The sequence below is a fragment of the Lissotriton helveticus genome, chromosome 4_1 (genome assembly GCF_964261635.1).
Source record: "Lissotriton helveticus chromosome 4_1, aLisHel1.1, whole genome shotgun sequence".
NCBI classification, from domain to species: Eukaryota; Metazoa; Chordata; class Amphibia; order Caudata; family Salamandridae; genus Lissotriton; species Lissotriton helveticus.
The window spans coordinates 1,331,573,523-1,331,592,920 of record NC_136063.1 but is presented as its reverse complement, the minus strand read 5'-3'; positions in this window follow the sequence as shown (position 1 = coordinate 1,331,592,920).

The window sequence follows — 19,398 nt, the reverse complement described above, 5'->3', positions numbered from 1 at the left end:
ACATGTTTAAGATTTGGCTTAACATTTCTGCGAAATGCACTGGGCAGTTTGTTGATAATAATGCATGTATCTCTGCAGAAGACCTTGCTACTTGCAGATCATACGTTTCTTTAGACGAGGTCAGTGGCACATTTTTCTGTAAAAGAATTGTTTTCATTCTGCTTAAAGTATCAATTTGTATAGAAGAGATATTCAGTGAAGGCCATATAGCCGTCTCCCTTTTCTGTCTCTGTTTTTGGATACAATACTTGCATACAACAAGTGACCGTGGACGACACATTCACGAAATAACTTTTTCCTGGCAACATGCCACAACAGCTGTGATCATTCAACATACCGTAACTGCCATTGGATATCTGCCTGAAAACCGGTATTATCGTAGGAGAGGGTGAAGGGTGCAGGCGGCATGAAAGGTTATTTGCAGAATCGTCACAGGCCCCGTGTAAATTAACTTCCTTGCACCGAAGTGTACCACTTAGTGACTTTTTGCAATTATTGCCACTAAGGAAAACTTCATGTCCCCCATTCCAACACATGTGTGTATGTGGTAAAACCCAGGTCGACTTAATGTATTCTTTACCCAACCTTTCATACAGGCCCGCTGGTATATGCTCTAGACAATACTGAAACCGGAATGTCGTGACTGGAATTGAAATGGAGCCATGGATCGTTCACTCAATCACAGGCTTCTCGGAAACTGTAAATTTGAATGTTATCTTGTTTTTCAATGCTCAGCACCGTATAGTCTGCTCCTCTTTGTGCTAGAGAGATTTGTTTATATGCAAGGTTAAATACAGCAAACAATGACGTTGTATTGATTAGATGCCATGGCACATTGCCAGAACGCAGATTTTGCAACGTCCAGCCTAACAGCATGATAGAACGCAATTGAGACTGACCATGTTTTAACTTTAGTAAGACTTGTTCTATGATGTCTATAGCAGATGACACAATGCTGTCCGTAGAATATATTCTGGAGGACAGAGTCGTTAACCCATTGTGCACTACAGAGAGTGCTTTCTCCAAATTAATACAATCAATTTCTCGTATTTTTTCTGCAGTTTCTATTTGTGTCACTTTCCAAGCTTCATTGTATGCCGCATATACACCGGCGTATATGAAACGTTTTTGCCTTGGCCTGCAAGGTCCCATTAAGAAATCTCGCAAATCATTACTTTCTTTAAGTAAAGATAAGTGTTGTTTTATTTCTGGAAGTGTAGATTTCTGAAGTCATTCAAGGCAAAGCTTTGTCACACTGTAAGTAGTTACCATCCCTGGATGGTGTCTCTGTGAATATCTTGGATATGGCCTATTACATCTGAATCCTTGTAATTTGTTCAGGAATCTTTCATGACAGTTATTAGTGTCTGTTTGCCACATTAACCATTTTTTCCAGTTAGGATCAGTTCTGTTCTGTTTTAATATATGGGTTACGTCTACCTCCTCATCCGAAGCGTTATTACCCTGGGCGTAGTGTGCGTAGTAGGGCTACGCGAAGCTACGCAAAGTGGGCGATAAACTACGCCCACCCACGCACTTCGCGTAGCCCCACTGCACGCCGCATGCCCCCCTCCCCTACATACCTAAACTAAGTAAATGGGCAAATAAAAAGAAATAAAAGGCACTTACCTTGTCCGCGGCGTCCCGGGGCTCCCTCTGCTCATTCACGCCGCAGTTTTCATAACCAATGCGCATGCGCGGCCGCCCGCGCATTTCTCGCGAGAAATGAGCATGCGCGTTGGTAGTACTACTGATCTTGTTCCTTGGATAGCCAAGACAGGTACTGCTTTTCTGTAAGAAGACCCAAATTCCTTCTTCACCGCAATTTTCTCCCTGACCAGATCCCCAATCTTTGGAATCCAGACAGGCCTTGCTGGGACAGGTGGTTTTTCTTCAATGGTTGTTTGCTTCAGTATGGTATTACTCAGACTTCTTCTTTTTTCGTTTAAGTCCTGTAAAATAGTCAAGCGATCTTTGACATCAAAAGGTTTTTGTTCCACCACTGATGTCTGACTATCGAGGTCTTCGACCATCATTCTAGTACCAAACATTAATTCATACGGAGTGACTCCACCCAGAGAATTTCTTGGCAGATTGTTAAGACTACGTTGGACACTTTTTAGATGTTTGACCCACCCATCACCCGAACCTAAAACCTTAGCTGGTATGGATTGCTTTATGTCACGGTTTTTTCTTTCCACTACCGCATTTCCCTCAGGATGGAAGGGACTAGAGTACCGCAATGCAATGCCCAAGCTGGCCATGGCCTCCTTGTAAGCTCGAGAGCTAAACGCAGGACCCTGGTCAGAATGTAGCGTGCCAATTGCGTATGTGCCGATAAAGACTCGCAAATCCTTTATAACAGTTCTGGCGTCAGCCGAGCGCTGGGGCCATATCCAAATAAATCTTGTGCAGGAATCCACTGCGACCTTGATATATTTATAGTTACCATCCCTTTGTAAGGGACCACAGTGCTCCAGATAAACACACGCTAATGGTTTATCTGAAATCAGAAGGGGCGTCTGTGCAGGTCGCTTCACTGTAGAAACTTTCATTTTTTGGCAGATTTCACATTCTAGAACATAGTTTCTAGATTGTTTCCTCATGCGAGGCCACCAATATCTCTGTTTTAATAAAGATGCTGTGGTGGAAACTCCTGCGTGTGCAGAAGCGAGCCCTTCATGTGCTGCTAAGATTAGTCCTAACCTATGTTCCATGTTTGGAATTGCCATATCCCCCTCTCCGGGGATTTGAGCAAAAGGAAGATTATTTGCATCAGTTATATATGAGTACTTTATTGGAAAGCCTTTCGGGAGTGTCTTACCACTGTCTTTAACTGAAGCAGTGACAGCTTGCATTACGTCGCTGTCTATTTTTGTTTTTGACTGAGTAATCGCAGCTACGGAAGCCGTTTGCACAGCTGCATGAATTCCCTGCAACGTGAACGCCATCACGCTGATGAATCAGTGTATGACTCACGTGAGTCTTTTGTAGTTCTTTCTGTAAAAGAACTACTTGTTCCCAAAGCATTTTATGCTTAATTGTGCCAACTTTTGCATCTTTGAAACCGTTTTGAACCCAGTTCTGTAGATACTCATTTTAAGACTGGACGCAGTAATACTGTGGTAAATAAAATAATTACCCTGGCATAATTTCTAGGCATTAACAATTAGCATGTATCAAATGAGAGGCAGAGAGTCCGTGGTGTCCAAGTTAAAAGGGCTTTATTCCAATAACTCGAGTTAAGGGAGAATCTGTTCCATCACCACTGAGGTTCAGGAAGGGTCTTCTAACATTTCATAACAATGAACAACATATATACATTTTGTCTTGTACATAGGGCGTAGGAAGGAAGGCTCGAGGCAGAGCATGACAAAAAAGAGATAAGAGCATGTGGGTGTGCATGAGGGTGTACACTTGATGAGTCACAGGTGGGTGATAGGTGGCTGGCTAAATAGAGGAGGAGTTACATGACAGGCTGGAACTTTGCCCTACTTGTGCACGCAATTTGAGCATGACGTGCAATTGACGTGTAACTGGGAGGAGAGCTGACTTTAAGTCTAGTAGAGAAGCCTTCAGTGTCAGGGCGACCAGCACATCTGGTACTATCTGATACCTTGATATCTTGAGTCGGGGATAAATTATCTGAAGAAAAGGTTATTCATCGCTAAGAATCAGAAAAAGCATATATTTCTTCGTTCATTACATGGGGCTGTGAGCTTTTCACAGATGCAAGTACTGTAATTTCATTTAAACAGAGACATTTAAACAGAGAAAAGCTGGGCCCTATCTCAGCAGACGGGTTCTGTTTACCTTTTTCACCGGGCATGCAGATAACTGTTAAGCAAAATATACTGTCTTGGCAGACCTCGCTGGGTTTCTTTCGGCTGAGCTAGAAGCATGCGAGGTCAGAGATACGTAACTGCATCCTTCAGTGTGTCAGAAGTTATGAAAACATTAATTCAGGGACTGGTGGTTCAGAATGAACCACAAAAAGGGTTTATCGTGATTTATTTAAAAGTGCAAAATGCAAATACATGGGCCTAACTTGCTAACTTGATATTTCTTACATGGGAGACTTAAAGACTGGCATCCTAATGCAGGACATGATTGCAGAGGCCTTGTGATTCAGGCCACTGAGAGAAATATGCATGGGTGACATGCACATACATGTAATCATAGGGTACACGTAGGGGGCATCTTGGTCAGGCAAAATTTCATTTTCCTCATTCCCTCCTTGTCCCCTACGTAACCCTTCAGGATACATCTATATTCATGAGACCGTATAGTTGATCCTACAGTATCATTTGTTCGTCCTTAACCCTTTGTATACTTGGGTGTGGAACACATGCAGTTGCACACAGGCCGCAAATGGCCAGGCCACACTGCAGACAGAGACAGCAACCAAATATCATAAGTAGGATCAGTCCTAGGAAGGACAACACTTTCCATCCCCAAGCAGATATCACACCCAGAGCCAACTGGACCAAGTCCATGTGCCTGGGTCTTGATGTATGCCATGAGCAATCTTGTGGAGCCTTGTTATCGCTGCATACACAGATGGCGCGTTATTTGGGATGAAAACGCAACAACTAGATCGGATCACGCTACAGGCTCCGCCTCTATCCGCCAAGATGACGTCTAGAACGAGGCAATTTTGAAGAACGACAAGTCTAATGGCAGACTGCTCCTGGGTCAAGTTCGCCAGGGCAGACGCAGTCACATTCACTACTGCTTCAAGAGTTCTTGTTAATTTGCGTATCAGTTTACTGTTTTGGACGGGACCTATGAAAAAAAAGAATCCTTTGTTAAAATCTGTATATTGCTCCCAAGCTGTTTCAGTCTGATCAATCCCTGGGGTATCTGTCTCTCTTTTTACTCTAACATGTTCCAGTTGTGAATCTCTATGATAATGGGGTGGGGCCAAGAATACAGGTGGTAATAAGAATGCTATATAACAAGTCCCACCCCAGTCTAAGGGCAGATGTACATAGGCTGTCTGACCGCAAATGAAATAGGTATGGCGTGATGTTTTGAAAGAAGAGAGTCCTTCATCATTAAACTCTACTACAACTTTACACTCGCTGTGTCCCATATGTACAGAGCCTTTCTTATTAACACATAAATCACCTTTTGCTGGTAGAACTGAAATAAACGGTGGACCTGTATTTTGCTTGGGCTGCACATTTAACATTATAAAATTAACGGATGCATTTCCCTGCTCGTATTCTTCATTCTCTAGATCGGTTCCCTTCCTTTGGGGGAATCCGTCTTTGTCTGGAAAACATGCTTCATTCATTACTTTATTCAAGTTTCCATATATCCAGCCACCTGGATAAGCTATGTACTTTCTATCTATTGAGGTCATTAAGGCAAACCATGCTCCACATGAACCATTGTGTGAGAACGGTAGAGGATAGAAGGGCAGAACTCCCTTCGCCTTTTGATAAGGTGGCAGTTGGCCACATACCCAGCAATTAGTCGCATTGCTGGTCTGATGAGAATGGTGTAACATTTGAATAAAAGTATTGTTACGCAATGCAAGTCGATATGACAGTTCATGAGGTGGCAGGTCACTGAATGTATGCTCTACCGTATTGTTAAGGGATGAGTGCATATGTGAGGCAAGAGGAAAGAAAACATGTAGTAATAAACTGACACAGATTATAACAATGCACAGAATAAAAAGAATGATCAAAGTAACTATACATCTACTGCGTAATAGTTTGCAGTATTTTTCTCTCATGTTTCTTTTCTTACTATTCTCGTATGTGATCTTATACATGTCAGAAATCTAGCCTAACCGATTCACCACCGAGTGGACTTAGACAATTAAACTACGTCTGACTTACTAGATCTTAACTTAGATTTATACTCCTGCTGTGGAGTCTTTTCTAGCAAAGGCGGCGCAAAGTCTGTATCGTCCTTATGGTCTATCAAAGTTCCAGATTGTCCAAAGTACTTTTTGCAATGCTGAGCGTGGATCCACCCCTTGCGTCCCTCCACCTTCACTGCGGTCCTCGTGGTTAGTAGCACCAACTTCGGCGTCTTCCAACGTGGCTCAAGGGGGCTTGAACGATCAAAGTTCCTCACAAGAATAAAATCGCCTGGTGTTATGGCATGCTCCTTGACCTGGGTGTTGTCAGGGAAGGCGGCAGCAACCTGTGAACGACAAGAGAGCAGTGCAGACATCAAGGAAGCCAGGTAATCTGTCAGCATGTGACTGTCAACATCAGTTATTTTTCTAGGCATAGGCGTACCCCACATATTTGGCGGTCTACCGAAAACTACTTCATAAGGAGATAGGCCTGTTCTGGAATGTGCTACCATACGCATGTAAAAGAGGGCAACTGGCAAGGCTACCATCCAATCCACGCCTTTTTCTGCACAGACCTTGGCAAGTTTTGTCTTAAGTGTCTGATTATGTCTTTCTACAAGGCCTGCTGCTTCAGGGTGTCTTACACAATGGAATTTCCAAGTATATCCTAACAGAAGAGACACTTGTTTCATTAATTCAGAGGAGAATGGCTGGCCGTTATCAGAATAGACGACCCGAGGTAATCCATACCTGGGGAAGTACTCGCGCACTAATTGCCTGGCTGTTGTCACAGCAGTATAATCTGGGACTGGATATGCTTCTGTCCATCTAGATAGTGCACACACAATTACCAAGACATATTTGTAACCTCTACATCTGTTCATTTGAATATAATCCATCTGGAGGACCTCAAAAGGGTGGTCAGGAGGATGAAATCCGCCTTGTTCCACCGGAATGCCTTTACCTGGATTGAACTGACAACAGATCATACATGTTCGTACTTTTTGCTTTGCTGCTGCACGCATGTGCTTGTTAAACCAAATGTTCTGTAAGCTGTCTAGCATTGCCTTTTCTCCTAAGTGTGCTGGACTATGGGCTGTGTTAATGATTACTTGTACCATAGAATCTGGAAGAAACCATGTGCCTTTTCCCTTAGTCATCCAACCTTGGTCAGTCTGGACCCCTCCTTGTTCAGTCCATTTCTTTATCTCGTCTGCAGTGGCATGTGTATGTATGTCGAGTACATCCTGAGTGGGATCCCTAACAGTCATACATGTTGTCAGTAATGGTACCTCTGTCCTTGTCGTGTCTGTTGGTGTCTGGGCTGTAAGTTTAGCTGTTCGGTCTGCCAGGTCATTACCCTGGGAAATGGTGTCTGTAACTTTGGTGTGAGCTTTGCACTTCAGGATAGAAATGGCTGTAGGTAAATGTATTGCTTCTAACAGGGCTTGAATAAGCTGGCCGTGCTGAATCTTGGTCCCATGGGAGGTCAAGAAACCTCTCTCCCTCCAAAGTACCCCGAAATCATGAACTACGCCAAAGGCATATTGTGAATCAGTATAAATGTTTACTTTCAAGTGCTTAGCTCCTATGCAGGCTTGTGTCAGAGCGATGAGCTCTGCTGCTTGTGCTGACAGTGTGTCTATTTTCTGTGTCTCTATGACTTTAGTAGCAGTGGTCACAGCATAGGCTGATACTAATTCTCCTGCACTTGTTCTCATGCATGATCCATCTACATAGAGCGTTAGGTCAGGGTCTGGAAGTGCAATATCTGTCAGGTCTTGTCTTGGTTTCATCACTATATTCATTACTTCCACACAGTCATGTGGTGGTGCATTTACTGTACCTGAGGGCAAAAGTGTTGCAGGATTCAGAATATTACAACGTCTGATCTCTATGTGTGGTTGAAATAATGTCAGTTCATATCCTGTCAGTCTTGCTACAGTCAAATGTTGTGTCTGTGTCCTGTTTAAGAGAACCTCCACTGCATGTGGAACCTGTACTGTCAGAGGGTGTCCCAGTACTATAGAGTCACTTTGTCTTATGGCTAGGGCTGTTGCTGCAACTGATTTCAGGCACGCAGGCAGAGCCTGGGCCACTGGATCTAGGGTACTAGAAAAATAAGCGCAAGGCTTGTGTTTTCCTGCTTGATCTTGTGTGAGGACAGATAACGCTGTTCCATCCCGTTCAGTTACAAACAGCATAAAAGGTTTACTGTAACTTGGAGTCGCTAGAACTGGAGCTTGACATAATGCTCTTTTTAACTCCTCAAATGCCAAGGTGTGTTCTTGTGTCCAAGGGAGGACAGTCGAAGTGGCTGCCTCCTGTGTTGTCAATTGTATGAGTGGTTTGGCTAGATAGACATACTGGGGAATCCATTGCCTACAGTATGAAGTGAGGCAAATAAATGCACGTACTTCTTTCTGTGTCTTGGGCTGTGAAAGGTTAGAAATTAACTGTATGCGTTCTCGTGTTAGTTGTCTACCCTCATTGGAAAGTAAGTGTCCAAGGTACACCACTTGCTTTTCACAGAATTGCAACTTGGAAGGGGACACCTTGTGCCCCTTGTCAGCCAGAAAATGTAAAACTGTCAGTGATGCATTCTCGCATTCTTTTTCTGAACGTGCTGTAATTAGGATGTCATCCACGTACTGTAGTAGAGCAGTGTTGGGAGGCATGTGAACACTGTCTAGCTGTCTTTTTAATGCTTGACTGTAAATGGTAGGGCTTTCTGTAAAACCTTGAGGAGCTCTTGTAAACACAAAGCTACGCCCTTTTAAACTAAATGCAAACAGATATTGGCTATCTGGATGAATGGGAACACTAAAGAAAGCGTTCTTTAAGTCTATGACAGTGAAGAACGTGGCCTCAGAATCAATGGCAGTCAGTAATGAAGAAATGTCTGGCACCACTGGATATTGTGGTACTACACATTTGTTCAATTCTCGTAGGTCAATAATCAGTCGGTACACTGGCAGTACACTAGGGTCAGATCGTTTAAGGATAGGGATGACAGGTGAGTTACATACATTCGAGTCAGTCTCCACCACTACTCCTCGTGCAATAAGTTTGTCAACTAATTTCAATAAGGCTGTTTCGGCGTCAGGTGGTAACTTGTATTGTCTAATGCGTGGAAGCACTACTCCTGCTTTGAGTGTGACATGGTGTGGCGTTATGTCCATGTAACCCACGTCAGTCGGTCCTTGTGCCCATAGTGTCTGTGGCACATTCTTGAGTCTGTGGTCAAAATCAGTCAGTACATAATGTCCTTTAAAATCACGTAAGAACAGGCGTACTCCTTCTGGAGAGCAGCAGATAACTGCTCCTAGATCTTTTAATGTCTTCATACCAAGTAACTTTTCTGGACATGACTTAGTAAGTAGCAAGTCAGTGGTACATGACAGTGGACCAACCCCTAGGGAAACTGGTTTCGATACTTCATTAACAATAGGCTTTCCTGAAAATCCCAGGGAAACATTCTGTGAGCCTGAGAGAGGTGCCCCTGGAACCTCGTCATGACTGATGGTAGTTCTGCTCGCCCCTGTGTCAATCAGAAATTTTCGGTCTTGTCCTAATACACGACTATGTACATACGGACCCTCTTGATCTACAGGAACCTCAATAAGGGGCAAGCCTACTTCCCTCTCAAGGCTGTTTCATGAGAACTGTTGATATTCTGGATAGTCAGACTGTGTGTACTGATACATTTGTGGTGTGGCATTAACAGGCGGTGGTGGAGGATAATTCGCTACTGTCTGTTGCGTGTTCTGTGGCGTGCTATTCTGTCTAGGAGTGTACCGTCGTTCTTTGGTCTTGCCTGTAGCTATATTGTGTTTCAGGACAGTATATTCATTTACATAGTGACCTGGTTGTTTGCAATAATTACAGTTCCCTTTAACAGGTGTCGTGTTATGTTTGTTTTTATTTGCTGGTACCGTCTGGGCAACCAGCACTTTCTTTTTTGTCTCTTTCATGCGTCTCTTTTCCTGATCCTGCTCTTCTCTAATTCTGTTCTGATGATATTGTAGCATCTGTAACATTTGTGAAGGGCTGTTTGCTTGCCAAGTACTCTCAACCTTCAGTACTCTATTCTTGATCTGGGGTAAGGAATTCTCTACTAATTTGCTCACAAAAAGGTGTGGATATGATTCACTACCTGGCTTAAGGCCACTATTAATAGTAAAGCATTTCTCAAATCTAGAATAGAAATCACTTGTGTCCTCTTCTTGCTTTTGTTTACAGGCTGAAATAGCATCCCAGTCTTCCTTTTTAGTAATCAATAATCTCGGCAAAACTTGTATCAAGAATTCAGGTAGTTCTCTAGCTCTTTCCCCAAGACCAACTCCAGGGAGCCTGCCTTTTTCTTCTGTTTCCAATGCTTCCCAACTTAACTTTTTATCACCCACTTCCCAGTCTTTTTCCCTAAGCTTTTCATAAATCCCTGCAGGTAACAGTACTTTCAATAACTTCAGAATGTCATCGTACGTATAATCTCCTATGCGGAGGATGTCTTTTAATTCTCGGTGAAACCCCCCTGGGTCTTTATCATGACAAGGCAGCATCTTTTTCATTTCTAAGATTTCTATTTTTGTTAAGGGGGTGTAAACATACACCCGTTGCAACACATTGTCTGCGTCTTTGACGGGATGTACCTCTCATAGGGGGTTCTGTCTGTCTATGTGTAAGTTATTTCTGCCGTGGTGTGAGACTGGAGGCATGCATGTAGTCAGAGAATCTATGTACTTATGTCGTTGATCCAGAATAACATTAATTAATTCGGTACCTAAACCTAACCATCTGTCTAGCAAAATGTCGTTTAGTAATTTATGCAAGTGACCAGGATCAGAATATTGACTTTCATACAACGTTATCAAGTGTTGGACCATGTAAATACCAGCCGAACGCTGTTCGTTCGGTGGAAGGCTTAAGAAAGTCTGAGCCACTATATCACTGCTATATATATCAGAATTAGACACCCACTGGGTGGCTGACCGGGCCAATTCAATTTCGTGTGAGGTGGGAGGTCTCTCACTCCCTATCCGTTTTTTCAGGGCTTGTTCAGTAGCTTGGAACAGATTTTCAAGGGAATATCTTTCTTTTATAGCTGGCCCTTGTTTACGGTAATCAAGGCACTTGGGTCTGTCAAACTGTCGCGCTTTTCCTACATAATTCATTTTGTCTTTTGGCTCATCTACTTCTTCTGTTGATAACTCACCATTCTCCTCAGACTCTTTTCTGTTTCTTTCTATTATTTCCTTTCGTATTTTCGTGCACATGGCATCTATCTGTCCCTGTCTATCATGTCTACCGGCATCTATGTGCTCGCTCCATTCTATCATACCTTGTTTTACATCTCCGTCTCCTTCGTCTTGTTCCCTGATCAGGCAGTTAATAATAAAACGTAGGATATGGTTCCTAACCCCTACCTTTCTTTGTGCCATGGCTTGTGCTATACTATCTGGTCCCTCCCCCGTTCTAATAAAACGGTACATTTTATCTAGGTGTTCTTTCATGTCTGGTAATGTCTCTAGATATGCAACGGCTTGTCTTAGTCTTATTGAAATCACAAGCATTGAACCCTTTCCTGGTTCTGGATCATATATACACTGTGGAATTGCTACATCTACAGTAGGCACCCCTCCCACTGCCCCGGGACCTACGTCATCTTTTACTAGCTGTTGCTGAAGTTGCTGGAGCTGACCTGCTGTTGGAGGCGGAGGGAAACCTGCATTTACGTAATCCGGAAGGGAATCGTCTAGATACGAGGAAATGAACGTCTCTGATGCCGTCGGCTTTACTCTACGTTCTCTATATGGTACAGGTGGTGGCGACCTACTGGGTCTCTCTGAGGTGGTCACTCTAGCTAGTTCTTCAACCAGGACGGGATAAATACCAGTAATGACGGCATTTCTTTCTCTATCAGTCTGTTCTGTTTTGACCCGTTCCCCCTCCTCCCGTAGTTCTTTTTCTTTGGCTTTTTCCCCTGCTTGTCTAGTTCTATCTGCTTTATTCAATTCTTTCTCTGTTCTCCTATGTGACTCTTTGCGCCACAATTCGATGGCATCTTTCTGAGAGGGTCTTGACTTCTTTTTCCATAGCGCTTCTTCCACCCTCATAATGCATTCAGGATCCCTTGTTCCCGAGACAGGCCATCTATACTTTTCCTCCAGGTCCTTTGTATAGTTTAGCCATAAATCTAAAAACAAAATGGCGTCTAATCCATGCTTATTATACATATAATGACCAGGTGTGTCTCTAGGCGGGATGTTAACTGACTCTTCTAGTATGCCTTTTCTGGTCCCTATCTGACGCAATTTTGAAAACAGTGGCATGTTTGAAACCGATATTCACAAAATAGACTGAAACAATCAACAATCATTCACACACAAACACATATTAAACACTAAAACAGTTACAACCTAAACGGATACAGAGAGCTAAACATGTACTTGAAAAACTTTATGCACTGGAATACAGTACAACCATACCGGTCTCAAAAATGAGACACGTCTTTACCGTTTCCACGTTTAACCGTGGATCCGTCTTGACCGCGTTCATATAAAATGAACCCGTCTTGAAACTTTATGCATTCCCCATAGTGGTACTCACCGGGAAGCAGAGCTTGAAACTTGAAGGCCTCGGACTTCTACGCATGCGCCTCGGAACAGGTGGACCTCTGGAGACCTCGGACCTTGCTCTCTCACGGGTTGGGCTCTGGATGGGATGATTCGCGATCCTCACCGCCTCGTGTGGACGCCTAGTCGCAGTCCGTCCTCCTCCTGGGCCTGAGGGAGTAGCGGGAAATCCCGATGGCGTGTACACTTTAAAGTCCGTCACGGCTGTGGAAGGGGGAAAAGGCTGGACCTACGTCGCCGGCGCGTGGGGAAAGGGATAGTCCCTGTTCGGGCGCCAAATTAATGTGGTAAATAAAATAATTACCCTGGCATAATTTCTAGGCATTAACAATTAGCATGTATCAAATGAGAGGCAGAGAGTCCGTGGTGTCCAAGTTAAAAGGGCTTTATTCCAATAACTCGAGTTAAGGGAGAATCTGTTCCATCACCACTGAGGTTCAGGAAGGGTCTTCTAACATTTCATAACAATGAACAACATATATACATTTTGTCTTGTACATAGGGCGTAGGAAGGAAGGCTCGAGGCAGAGCATGACAAAAAAGAGATAAGAGCATGTGGGCGTGCATGAGGGTGTACACTTGATGAGTCACAGGTGGGTGATAGGTGGCTGGCTAAATAGAGGAGGAGTTACATGACAGGCTGGAACTTTGCCCTACTTGTGCACGCAATTTGAGCATGACGTGCAATTGACGTGTAACTGGGAGGAGAGCTGACTTTAAGTCTAGTAGAGAAGCCTTCAGTGTCAGGGCGATCAGCACATCTGGTACTATCTGATACCTTGATATCTTGAGTCAGGGATGTATTATCTGAAGAAAAGGTTATTCATCGCTAAGAATCAGAAAAAGCATATATTTCTTCGTTCATTACATGGGGCTGTGAGCTTTTCACAGATGCAAGTACTGTAATTTCATTTAAACAGAGACATTTAAACAGAGAAAAGCTGGGCCCTATCTCAGCAGACGGGTTCTGTTTACCTTTTTCACCGGGCATGCAGATAACTGTTAAGCAAAATATAATGTCTTGGCAGACCTCGCTGGGTTTCTTTCAGCTGAGCTAGAAGCATGCGAGGTCAGAGATACGTAACTGCATCCTTCAGTGTGTCAGAAGTTATGAAAACATTAATTCAGGGACTGGTGGTTCAGAATGAACCACAAAAAGGGTTTGTCGTGATTTATTTAAAAGTACAAAATGCAAATACATGGGCCTAACTTGCTAACTTGATATTTCTTACATGGAAAACTTAAAGACTGGCATCCAAACACAGGACATGATTGCAGAGGCCTTGTGATTCAGGCCACTGAGAGAAATATGCATGGGTGACATGCACATACATGTAATCATAGGGTACACGTAGGGGGCATCTTGGTCAGGCAAAATTTCATTTTCCTCAATACCAATCGCACACTATTAGTGTGGGGAATTAACTATCGGTATTTTCAAGCATCATCTTGAAAGCCTGTAGTTCAGCTCGCTGAGCTGTACAGTCTCCGAGTGATTGAGTTTAAGTGACCATAGGTCTGAATTTACCTTCGCGCCAACGACCTTTAACGATCGCGCACGCAGCACTATAAGCTTGTTTACCCCCAATTGCAGGCTGTGCTGTACCATCTGTATAGATTATACATCCGTAATGTTCTAGAGGCAGAATTTCGGTCGGCATTGGACATTCGTACTCGTATTGCAGGAATTCTTGTGTTTTTAAATAAGGGTCAAACACGTATTCAACGTCTGTTGCAGCAAGAGAATTAACCCATTGTATCCATCTTGGATGTAAAGCCTTAGCATTAGGAATGCTTGTCATTGTTACTGCCTCCAAGGCAGGTACAGGTGTAACGATCAATATGCGTTTACCCTGCGCTAGAGTTCTTTCTTTTGCTACTGCAGTTTGAACCGCTGTCAGAATTTTTTCTGTTGAAGTAAATTTCATTTCTGCTTGTGTGTACAAGTGTGATTTGAATGCAATTGGCACCTTTCTCCTTCATTAAAGGTCAGGTATGTGAATCCGCAATTCCCTGGGATGACACGGATCACGAGATTGCGCGCATTATTGCGTGTATCTAATTTCGTTTTTAGCCAACATGTCTCTTTGTACTGAACATACAATTTCTGTATGTATCTGAGTCCAATTTATTTGTTTAAAATCTGGTTTAAGTATCTCGTAGAGAGGTTTAACCCTTTCTGCGTAGTTTAGAACATATGTTCTTCCAAAATTCAGGAAACCTAGAATTGACTGTAAGTTTTTCAGCGTTTTTGGAGGCTGTAGCAGCGCACATTTTTCAAGAAAGTTTGCTGCCAGGCTTTTGCATTCACTTGATAACTCGTATCCTAAGAATAGGACACTGAGGTGGGCAATGCTTGATTTCTTAAAATTGAATTTGTACCCCTCAGAAGCGAACCCAAGTATAATGGTGTTCACTCTCTTCAAGTGTACGTCCAAATCATCGTCTGTAAGATAAATGTCATCGACATAAGATAATGCCTCATCATCGTACATTTGTAGTATTTCTGCTACTCTGGCTGAAAATAACCCCAGACTATTCTTAAATCCCTGGGGGAGACGGCAAAACTGCCAGTGTGACCCCAAGATTGATAAAGCGGTCAAATGCCTGCTTTCTGGTGCAATGTTTTGACAGAAAAACCCACTTGAAATGTCTAATGTGGTTTTATAGTTTTTTACCCACAATGTTATACATCAGTGCTGCACTATGTGAAGTTTATACTGCACAGGTTTTGCAGCAAGAGTTCAGGTGTCTGTAATCCAAAACTAGATGATATGTATTGTCTGGCTAGGAGACAGGAAACAAAGGATTGTTCATAGATCAGGTGCATGTTTCAATCACCCCTTGATATTCAAGTTGATCTAAGAGCTCCCTGACTTGTTTTTTAGCTTCTTCCTTGACTGAATACTGCCTTTGTGCAGAAGGTTGATTTTAATTTTTAATTGGATTTTGTGGTGAGGAGGGTCCTCATTCCACCCTAAGTGATTTTTATATAATGCTGGAGCCTGAGCTACTGCCCATTTCCTTGCATATGTATATTTTTTATGAATTGGAATGTGATTTGAGAAGGCTGGCATAATGATCTCTTCGCCGTGTGGGCACTCCGTAACAACTGCAGGTGGCCAGTCTCTTTCAGCTAGAAGTATATAATAACCCTTGGAAAGCTTGTCCCAAAAGAGAGCTTTTATTTTTCTAGTTATGTTCCCCTCCATCCGGAGTGTTACTACATATAACTTGTGTGGTACACTAACCCTGGTGTCGGCAGTTTCAACTTGAATGCATTCATTCAAGTCCACTGTCTCCAGATGATCCCTCAGGATCTTGCGAATTATGGTTACTTCTGCTGCGCTGTCTAGCATTGTCTGAGCCCATTCCCCGTTCTTGAGTTGTGTCCTCAGAATCCTCGGCATGTCTGATTTTTATGCTTGCTACCTTCTTTTTGGAAAATTGAGCTTTTTTACTTTGATGAACGGGCTCTTTGTCTTTTGACTTGACACGTTCTTCTTTGTGTTCTGACCGTCCTCTTCTTTCCGATTTCCGCGAGGAAGTCTGAAAAGATCGAGAGGGACGTGTGTCATTATCTTGATATCTATCAGATTTTCTTAAAGTATCCCTATTTCTAAGGTTATACCTTTTCTCAGAGGGCTCTCATTGGGGAGACCTTCCCCCCGTTCAGGAGACCTAACTCTCCTTTTGGGGAGACCTTCCTCTGGACTGAGAACACTTCTCTCTAGGAAGTGTCTGTTTACTGTTTTCCCACTTCTTTTTAGGAGTAGTGAGATTATTTTTCAGGATTCTCTGTTAGTTGTGGTTTTAGTGGTTTCCCACCCAAACTATCTCTACCTAGTTCTTCATAGGATTTTTCAATAATTCTTGCAAGCTCATAAGGTTGCTCAGTAATGTCTGTTTCTTTTAATTTCTGGCGGATTGCCACTGATGCTGCTTCACCTTTAATGTTGGCTAATAGTATAGCCGAGACCTGTTTAAAATCTTTCAGTAATTTCATACCTAGATTTAAAGCCGGTTCTGGACCGTATTCATTTTGAATCTGTCTTAGAACGTCTGGTATTACCACCATGGACGGAACACCATGACGAGTTTGCAGAACAAGCTTCAAGGAAACAAAGATTACGTGCACAATATTTTGGAACACTGTATCCTTCAACGTTGTATAAACCAAAAACTAATTCATAGGATTTTTTGTCCTACTCAGTTTTGGCGGATATTATCCTTACACACACTCCACGTCTTTTGGAGTTTTTATGGGAGAAAAAGGGGTCTGTGTGAAAAGCACGTCTGAGTTACTCTAGTATCTAGCGTTAAATTATCGCCTTACCAAATGTTGGGCGCCATGTAGTGTAGTTCCTATATTCCCAATAGGCTCTAACGCATTGGAATAATATATCCTGCAGCTTAGACGTAGGTCTTAAGTCGACTAGGTCTCTACCGAATATATTAGACTTAATTGTGAGTGCCAGCTACCTCAGAGGTCACTAGAAACGTTCTCGAATAAACAAGACAACTTTGTTTCCACAGAATGAAACGTATCTCTAGCATCATGGAAACAATAGACAGCTATTTCACTCAGTCATATGTGCACGCTTCGTTTCACCAGAGTTGCTTAGAAATAGAGAGACAGGCGTTTTCAATAAAATATTTATTGAACAGTCTTATTTCTTAAGCATAAGAAATGCACTGCTACAAGTGAAATGCTAGTTAAGAAGTACAATGCATATAATACGAATAGTATTATGAAATAGTACTGTAAAAGCATGATATGGTTTCTAAGCCATAAACATAGAATACATAAAATGCATAAAATACATACAGTGATAAAATAGTGGCTAAAAGTACTCAACTGGTGCTTCTAAAATATGCCTACGCTGGTGTACCTAACCTAAGTCTAGTACGAGGGAGGAGTAAGTGTGGTGTAGCTTAAGTCTAATAATTTTCTGCCAAGAATCTGTTCCAAGAATTCTCTAAGGGTCTAATCAGCTCCGTACCTTGGTTTTAGAATGATAGAGGTCTTGTATCTCTCTCTCAGGACTCAATCGCCCAGCAACCCGCAAGAGTAGCCTGGAAACACCGGAGCTGGATTTCTCGGCAAGAGAAAAGACAGCGTCTTCTCAGTGCGTCAGTTGGAGGGTCGGCTTCCTTCGGCACTTGCAGCAGCAGGACGTCAGGCAAGTAATTAGTCGATCTGCTCCTAAACCACTGTGTGTTTGACTGGGCAAATGTAGGCATATTTATACTTTGAAGGTGCCGAGTTTGACATAATATCGTCACTAGTGCATCAATTCCTTGAAAACTCCAGGAGTTCTTGGATAAATTAGTATTCAAGCAGGGGGAAGTCCCGGACTGCTGAAGGCTGATTTTTCCAAGAAATCGTTGTGGATTCTCGGAGTTTAGTGGAAGTAGCCATGCCGTATTTGGGTTGCACAGGCTAAGACTAAATAAGGCAATGATTCCTATGCCTATATAAGGACTGGGTGAATTATACCTGTTCATGGGCATGAATCAGGAAAATTACACTAGAGTCCTAGATTCCCACATAACAACGTGACAAGATTTATGACTCCATGACTAGACCCAGATTCCTGTTCTAAAAATTACTTTATTATACTTTGTAAAATGTACAAAATGACGGACAAAATCAATGTACTTTGAGACAGTTTTCAGACCCCAACTCTGTTGCTTGCTATACCGACTGCTGATTTTAATTAACCCCCCTGTTCCTATTTTGCCAAACACCTCCTGCCTTTCATTCGTTTCAAGGTAAATTCATATTCAAGTAACACTAAGGCATGTGTTACTTTGAGGAAGAATTTCATCAAAAATGAGAAGTCGCAGTCCTGGAAAGGGCGAAATAGAGGACATGCAGTGCCCTATAAAGGCAAAACAAAATAGCTCCAATGAAAATAAAAGCATTATAAGTGACACTACTGTCTAAGTAAATTACATCTGATTTCTTGACATTTATGATCCACTATGATTTATTTAGAAACAAATTGAAGCAGGAATATGGTGAGATTTAAGAAGATTTCAGAATGGCTGGCTGTAGAGTGCAGATGTGATTTCTTGCACAGCTTACTGAGATTTGAGGGTTCTTCTGAGAAGAAAGGGTAGAGGCACAGGGTGGCATGCTTTATGTGGATATTAAGATTTCAGTGAAAGAAAATCCTCATTACTGCTGGTTAAATGAAATGTGGCACAAACACATATCTGAGTATGGATACTGAGAAGCACCTAAATCTAAGGGGGGATAGACGGCAAGACACAATATATTCTCCTAACTAGAACCTATCAAAACACAAGACATACTGTAGCTGTGGATTCTATTCTTATCGAGTGATGTGTTGTGGCTCTGAAAATACAAAAAATAAAAAGAATCATATATGACGAGATACAGCTATCCAGGAATCTTTTGGGAAGGACACACGTCCACTCCTTCCAACCTAGGTTGGCTGCTCCTCCTCTTCACCTTTCCTCATGTTGAAAGGTAAGGGGCTGCAAGGTAGTGCTCCTGGTGTGCAGGTATTTTTAAGGGTAAATAAATGGGAGATTCATTTCTGAATAAAACTGCTTTCACATCAAATAAACAACTTCTTCATTTATGTTTTCTGGGGTAATATGACCAACAAAAGGGTGGCACAATAATACAGAGACAATAATGGTCCCTTAGTTGCCCAAATGAACTGCTATCCAGACAAAGCAAGATTGAGGCATAGAAGTCCTGGAAGATCAGAGTGACATCTCAGGTAGATTCATCATAGAAAGAACAAGAGTACTTTTCATCCTTTTTTTCTCTTGATGCAGTCAATATCCCTAAAACTGAAAAACCTACCAGAACTTAACTTTGAATCTAGTTCAACCCATAGAATATTCTAACTGGGGATTGTAGTATGATTTTTGTCGAACAGATGATCTAATACCCACTCTAATACA